Source organism: Staurois parvus, unplaced genomic scaffold, assembly GCF_062004578.1.
Source record: "Staurois parvus isolate SC_StPar_1 unplaced genomic scaffold, SC_StPar_1.0 ptg001832l, whole genome shotgun sequence".
Classification (NCBI taxonomy): domain Eukaryota; kingdom Metazoa; phylum Chordata; class Amphibia; order Anura; family Ranidae; genus Staurois; species Staurois parvus.
The window spans coordinates 111,737-120,000 of NW_028319628.1; the positions used below are offsets into that span (position 1 = coordinate 111,737).

At 47.8% G+C, this 8,264-nt stretch overlaps 1 protein-coding gene across 1 annotated transcript in view; it reads left to right on the forward strand.

Annotated features, from left to right (window-relative positions):
• Nucleotides 1-348: 348 nt before the first annotated feature.
• LOC149434112 (vomeronasal type-2 receptor 26-like) overlaps nucleotides 349-8,264 on the forward strand; it is a 14,097-nt gene continuing 6,181 nt past the window's right edge. The window contains exon 1 of the mRNA XM_089664092.1: nucleotides 349-460. The gene's annotated coding sequence lies outside the window, so the exon portion shown is untranslated. The remainder of the gene's footprint in view (nucleotides 461-8,264) is intronic.

An 8,264-nucleotide genomic window follows, 5' to 3' on the forward strand; every position in this document is an offset into this window, starting at 1 on the left:
ATTTATGAAGAACAATTATTTATTTGCAAACTTTTATAACAGAAACAAAGAAAAACGTGAGTTTTTTTTCAAAATTTTCAGTCTTTTATTGGTAATTTAGCAAAAAATAAAAAACCCCAGCAGTGATTAAATACCACCAAAAGAAATCTCTAGTTGTGTGAAGAAAATGATAAAATTTTAGTTTGAGTACAATGTTGTATGACCGCGCAATTGTCATTCAAAGTGTGAGAGCGCTGAAACCTGAAAATTGGCCTGGGCAGGAAAAGGGTAAAAGTGCCCGGTATGCAAGCGGTTAATAATAATGATAATAATAATAATAATAATATCTGATTTCAGGTAACAATATCTCGATGCTCAGATTCCTGTTTGCCCGGCAGCAGAAAAAAGTTTGGCTCTTCCATACATAAATGCTGCTATGAGTGTTCCCCGTGTCCAGAAGGAGAGATATCCAACATTTCCGGTACAGTTTGTATTTGTTAGTAAGTGATTGTTGGACTCGGCAGACTTTACCAATGTAGTTAACCGGTTCCGTGCCGCCCTATAGCAGAAATACTGCTACAGCTCGGAACGGGAGCGCACAATCACGTATACAGTGGGGCAAAAAAGTATTTAGTCACCACCAATTGTGCAAGTTCTCCCACTTACAAAGATGAGAGAGGCCTGTAATTGGCATCATAGGGAGACCTCAACTATGAGAGACAAAATGAGAAAACAAATCCAGACAATCACATTGGCTGATCTGGAAAGAATTTATTTGCAAATTATGGTGGAAAATAAGTATTTGATCAATATGAAAAGTTCATGTCAATACTTTGTTATATATCCTTTGTTGGCAATGACAGAGGTCAGACGTTTCCTGGAAGTCTTCACAAGGTTGGCACACACTGTTGCTGGTATGTTGGCCCATCCTCCATCCAGATCTCCTCTAGAGCAGTGATGTTTTGGGGCTGTCGCTGGGCAACACAGACTTTCAACTCCCTCCAAAGGTTTTCTATGGGGTTGAGATCTGGAGACTGGCTAGGCCACTCCAGGACCTTGAAATGCTTCTTACGAAGCCACTCCTTCGTTGCCCGGGCGGTATGTTTGGGATCATTGTCATGTTGGAAGACCCAGCCACGTTTCATCTTCAATGCCCTTGCTGATGGAAGGAGGTTTGCACTCAAAATCTCACGATACATGGCCCCATTCATTCTGTCCTGTACATGGATCAGTCATCCTGGTCCCTTTGTGAAGAAACAGCCCCAAAGCATGATGTTGCCACCCCCATGCTTCACAGTAGGTATGGTGTTCTTTGGATGCAACTCAGCATTCTCTCTCCTCCAAACACGACGAGTTGTGTTTCTACCAAACAGTTCTATTTTGGTTTCATCTGACCATATGACATTCTCCCAATCCTCTTCTGGATCATCCAAATGCTCTCTAGCAAACTTCAGACGGGCCGGACATGTACTGGCTTAAGCAGGGGGACACGTCTGGCACTGCAGGATCTGAGTCCCTGGCGGCGTAGTGTGTTACTGATGGTAGCCTTTGTTACGTTGGTCCCAGCTCTCTGCAGGTCATTCACTAGGTCCCCCCGTGTGGTCCTGGGATTTTTGCTCGCTGTTCTTGTGATCATTTTGACCCCACGGGGTGAGATCTTGCGTGGAGCCCCAGATCGAGGGAGATTATCAGTGGTCTTGTATGTCTTCCATTTTCTAATTATTGCTCCCACAGTTGATTTGTTCACACCAAGCTGCTTGCCTATTGCAGATTCAGTCTTCCCAGCCTGGTGCAGGTCTACAATTTTGTTTCTGGTGTCCTTCGACAGCTCTTTGGTCTTCACCATAGTGAAGTTTGGAGTGTGACTGTTTGAGGTTGTGGACAGGTGTCTTTCATACTGATAACAAGTTCAAACAGGTGCCATTGATACAGGTAATGAGTGCAGGACAGAGGAGCCTCTTAAAGAAGAAGGTCCAGGTCTGTGAGAGCCAGAAATCTTGCTTGTTTGTAGGTGACCAAATACTTATTTTCCACCATAATTTGCAAATAAATTCTTTCCAGATCAGCCAATGAGATTGTCTGGATTTGTTTTCTCATTTTGTCTCTCATAGTTGAGGTCTCCCTATGATGCCAATTACAGGCCTCTCTCATCTTTGTAAGTGGAAGAACTTGCACAATTGGTGGCTGACTGAATACTTTTTTGCCCCACTGTATATATATGAGATTTTGCAGTTCCGGGTAGCACCGCCATTTGCAGCCTCGGCTGTCAATCACCGGGTCCCGGCCGGTGATTACTTGCTGGCACCCAGTGATCACCGAGTATCTCCGACAGGGGAGAGACCTGTGTATAGACAACACGGATCTCTCGCCTGTCAGCTCCTGCACACTCATTTGTATGGCTCTGCATAGCAGCATGCTTACAGTGAAACACAAACACAGCACACAGGTAACCCTTTGATCACCCCACATGTTAACCCCTTCCTGCCCAGTGTCATTAGTACAGTGTTGGTGCTTTTTATTAGCACTGATCACTGTATTGGTGTCACTGGGGATGTCAGTAACACCAAGTCAGTTTCCCCCCCCCCAGTGTCAGAATGTCCGTTGTAGTCCCACTATAAGCCACTGATCGCCTCCATTACTAGTAAAAAAAAAATTCTAATATATATCCCGCCATTTGTAAACGCTAGAACTTTCACGTAAACCAATTAGTTTACACGTATGGAAATTTCTTTTTAGCAAAGACATGGAGCAGAATATATTTTGGCCTAAATTTATGACCAAAGTAGATTTTTTTAATTTTTTTACTGGACATGTTTTATAGTAAAAAGTTCAAAATATAAGTTTTTGTTCTGAAAATATTTTTTTGACGCACAGACGATCAAATACACCCGGGCACACCATCCCACCGATGGGTCCCAACACACCATCCCACCGATGGGTCCCAACACACCATCCCACCGATGGGTCCCAACACACCATCTCACCGATGGGTCTCAACACACCATCCCACCGATGGGTCCCAACACACCATCCCACCGATGGGTCCCAACACACCATCTCACCGATGGGTCTCAACACACCATCCCACCGATGGGTCTCAACACACCATCCCACCGATGGGTCCCAACACACCATCCCACCGATGGGTCCCAACACACCATCCCACCGATGGGTCCCAACACACCATCCCACCGATGGGTTCCAACCATTCGCTTTAGCTTAAAAGTATGTGCCGCCTCCAAAGACCAACAACCGCCTCCGGAACCAGAACAAACCGAGAATAAAAAAAAAAACTCACACACACCATCAGGGAGGGTGGGAGGAAAGCTCGCTCCACCGATGCCTTATCCTGGACTGAACAGGATGACCCCCCCACAACCATACCCAAAGGTGCTGAAGACCCCACCCTGCATTCCGATCACCAATCAGATAACCTGCCCATTTTCTAACTCCCACCTACTTTTCTCTTAACCTTTTCTTGTCTTTCCTACCCCCCTCTTAAGTCATGTCTACCCTGCGCTATTTTTTTTTCTTGCTTTTTGCTACAGGCATCTCTTTCCAGTCAATGTTATTACCTCAGCCACTTCTCAACTACTCAACTTAACCTCCTCTTTTAACCTAATACAATGGACACCAGCCACCACTTTCTCCAATGGCAACACCCTCAACTTCGCATTCTCCCACTTATGCACTCCCTGTAACCTCTCCGATATCCCTTTTCCTCTCTCGGACCACAACCTTCTCAGTTTCACACTTTCCCTGTCTCCTACCTCCCATGCCTCCAACCAGCAAACGGTTACCCGCGGGAAACTTGGTCACCACAACCCTTCCCTTCTTCATCCTGCTACTGACTGCCTTTATGATAAAATGGCTCCCCTGTCCTTCCCAGACCTGGGCACTTGTGACTACAACAACATTCTGTCATCCTTCCTGGACACCATGCTCCTCTCACTACACGCAGAACCTGGCCTCACCTGTCACAACCCTGGCAAACAGAAGACACCAGAAGTCTCAAGAGATACAGCTGTGCTCCTGAGCGAGTATGGAGTAAAACTAAATCCCTGAAAGACTTCACCCTCTACATATCCCTCCTTCTCAAATACAGCTCCTGCCTCCATACTGCTAAACAAACCTACTACACGAGTCTCATCAAAACCCTCTCATCCAAATCCTGTCAACTCTTTTCTACCTTTAATTCCTTACTTCACCCCACACTGCCTCCAGCCACCAACTTGCTTACTGCCCAGGATATTGCCAATCATTTCAATAACAAAATCAACACAATTCGTCATGAGATAGCCAGCATCCAGCTTTCTCTCCCAATCAACTCACCAAGTCCAACACCACACTCAACACTTAAAAAATCCTCACTGGACCCCACCTGTTTGAATAACCTAAGACCCATCTCCCTGCTGCCATTTGCCTCCAAGCTTCTTGAATGCCTTATCCACAGTGGTATGAGTTGCTACCTCCTTGACAACAACCTTCTCAATCCCCTACAGTTCTGCTTCCTCCCGCAACGTTCCACTGAAAATTCTCTATTAAAACTCACCAATGACCTGTTAACTGCTAAAACCAATGGCCATACTCCATGCTCATACTCTTAGACCTTTCTGCTGCCCTTGACACAGTTGACCACACACTCTTCCTCAACAAACTCCACTCAATTGGCCTACATGTCTCTGCTCTTTCCTGGGTATTCTGGTACCAGTGCACTTTTAGTGTCACATACAATACCATCTACTCTGCTCCTCTTCCTCTTTCTGTTGGGGTCCCCCAAGGATCTGTCCTTGGACTCCTCCTCTTCTCTCTTTATATCTCTTCCATAGGCCAGTTGATAACCTCCCATGGCTTCCAATGCCACCTCTATGCTGATGACACCCAGATCTATCTCTCAACTCCTCAGTTCACCCCCTCAATCCCCTTACAGATCACAAATTTACTAAGTGACATATCAGTATGAATGGCACACCACTACCTCAAACTCAGTCTTTCTGAAACTGAGCTTGTAATAGTTCCTCCTTCTGTATCTCCTCCCTATGACTTTACTATTGAGATCAACGGCACAACCAATGGTCCCTCCACACATGCCAGGTGTAATCCTAATTTTGATAGGTGTAATCCTAGACTCTGACCTCTCCATCCCCCACATCCAATATCTGGCTAAATGTTGCCGCCTCAAACACCGGAACATTTCCAGAATATGCCCCTTCCTGACTAAAGACACCACACAACAGCTTATTCACTCCTTGATTATTTCCCAACTTGACTACAACTTCCTGCTCACTGGCCTACCCTTACACTGGTTATCCCCCCTTCAGTCTGCTATGAACACTGCTGCCAGACTAATGCACCTTACTAACCAATCCATGACTACTGCCCCTCTGCCTATCTCTTCAGTGGCTTCAACTAGCCCAACATATCATTTCAAAATACTAACCACAACATGCAAGGCCATCCACAACATCGCCCTCAGCTACATCACCAACCTCATCTGCAAATATCGTCCTCTCCCCTCCAAGACCTCCTGCTCTCCAGTTACCTCCTCCCACACTCACCTCCAGAACTTATCTAGAGCCTCTCCCATTCTCTGGAAGATGGCCACCTAAAAGCAAAGTATTTGAATCTCTGTTGCATGACCTCCGACAGGTTCAAGCTGAGTGCCTCAGACTTCTGATAATTTATTTGAAAATTAGATAATTCACCATAATGTCTAAATTCAACCATCAAGTTGGGAATGGTGACATCCAGTTAACTGCTAAAAAAGAGCAGATCATCTGCATAAGTAGAGACCTTATGGCATTTATGCCCAGTCAAGATATGATGAATGTTCTGCTTACTCCTAACATAGTGTAGAAATGGTCCACACATTAAAAGGAAAATGAGAGGTGAAAAGGCACAACCGTGTCTTGTACCATTTGTAACAGGGAAAGAAGACGAGCAATCCATTAGCACCTGTGCTGTGACTCAGTCCACATTCTCCCATACTTAAAAAGCCCTCCCTGGACCCCAATGACCCGAACAACCTCAGACCCATCTCCCTGCTCCCATTCACATCCATACTCCTCGAGCACTTAGTCTACAATCGCCTAAGCTCTCACCTCAATGACAACCACCTCCTCGATCTCCTCCAGTCCGGCTTTCGTCCCCTACACTCCACCAAAACTGCCCTACTCAAACTCTCCAATGACCTCCTAACCACCAAAGCTAACGGCCACTATTCAGTGCTCCTTCTCCTTGACCTTTCCGCGGCCTCCAACACAGTCGACCACCTCCTCCTCAAAAAAAAACTACACTAACTCGGTGTCACGTACCTGATGGGAGACTGAATTGACGAGGTCGGCCTCAATTGTGTCACTAATCCTGAGCCCGCTGAGGTTGGAACAGAGGGCGTCTAAGGACCAGGGGGACAAGAGCGCCAGGGTTTTGCTTGCGGCTCTTGCAGATGATGACCTTGATAAGCAGGATATCCTTTGATCTGGTTACTGTGGAGATAGATCAGGCAGGTACAGTGGATTGCCAGATGCACAGCAGAGCCAGGTATGTAGCCAGGACACAGGACTGGAGCGGAGTCGTAGGATAGCCAGGGTCATAACAGTCGGGCAGCGTGGTACAGGATCAGGAAGGAATGCCAGAGTCAGGAACAGAGCCAAAGTCAGGAACCGGGGGGCAGGAGAGTACTCAGAGTCGGGTCAGGAACAATCCGGGTCAGAACCAAAGGAAATTGCACAGGAAACAAGCAGGACACGGGGGGGAGCTGAAGACCAGTCAGCACTGAATCAACATCAAGGTGCTCTTTAAATAGCCCGGACAGCTCCGACAGGCGCACCTGGGTCCTACTGCCTGCCTGGTGTCGTCATTGGTGACAGGCGCGCCTGGGTCCTAGTGCCCGCCTGCCTGTATGCCTTGTCGGGATTCTGCGCATATTCAGATTCATGTGCTGCGGCAATCTTCTTGTTCCCTGACACTCGGCCTCAGAGATTCCTCTCTCTCCTGGCTCTCGTCCTACCTATCACTACACTCCTTCAGCATTACCTAAAACGCTACCACTTCCCCCTCACTCCCACTCTCTGTTGGGGTCCCTCAGGGCTCCGTTCTTGGGCCCCTTCTATTCTCCATCTACTCCTCCTCCCTTAGCAAACTTATACACTCTCACGGCTTCAACTACCACCTCTATGCCGACGACACACAAATCTATCTCTCAACCTCTCGCCTCACCCCCGCAATCTCCGCCCGAGTCAAATACCTACTAAACGACTTATCCGACTGGATGTCTCTCCACTTCCTTAAACTGAACCTCTCCAAAACTGAGCTCCTAGTCTTTCCCCCAGCCCGCGCACCCCCCCCTACTGACTTCTCCAACAATGCCACTATCAGGCCCGCCCCATAGGCCAGAGTACTTGGAGTCATTCTGGACTCCAACCTATCCTTCCAGCCCCAAGTCCAATCACTAAATAACTCATGCAGACTCCACCTCCGCAACATCGCCAAAATCTGCACTTTCCTAACCCCAGAAACCACTAAACAGCTCATCCACTCCCTCATCATATCACGACTCGACTACTGCAACTCCCTCCTCACTGGCCTGCCTCGCCGCTGGCTATCCCCACTTCAGTCGATCCTGAACACGGCTGTCAGACTCATTCACCTTTCCAACCGCTCCATCTCCGCCACCCCCCTCTGCCAATCCCTCCACTGAGCTCCACTCAGTGTCCTCCACCCCCCTCTGCCAATCCCTCCACTGTCCTCCACTCAGTGTCCTCCACCCCCCTCTGCCAATCCCTCCACTGGCCTCCACTCAGTGTCCTCCACCCCCCTCTGCCAATCCCTCCACTGACTTTCGATTGCACAACGGATCAAATTCAAAATCCTAACACTGACGTACAAAGCCGTCCACCATACTGCCCCGAACTACATCACTGACCTAATATCCAAGTACCACGCATCACGCACACTCCGCTCCTCACAAGACCTCCTTCTCTCTAGTTCCCTGGTCTCCTCCTCCCATACCCGCCTCCAGGATTTCTCCAGGGCGTCACACATACTCTGGAACTCCCTACCCCAATCCATCAGACTATCACCTACTCTCCTCTCATTAAGGCGCACCCTGAAAACCCACCTCTTCAGGGAAGCCTACCCCACCCCCTGCTAATTGCCGATCTCCTCCACTCTTCCTACCACTCCATCCCCCACAGTTATCTCCTTCTGTACCACTATCCCCTCCCTCCTACATTGTAAGCTCGAAAGAGCAGGGCCCTCGAACCCCTCATGTATCACATGGTATT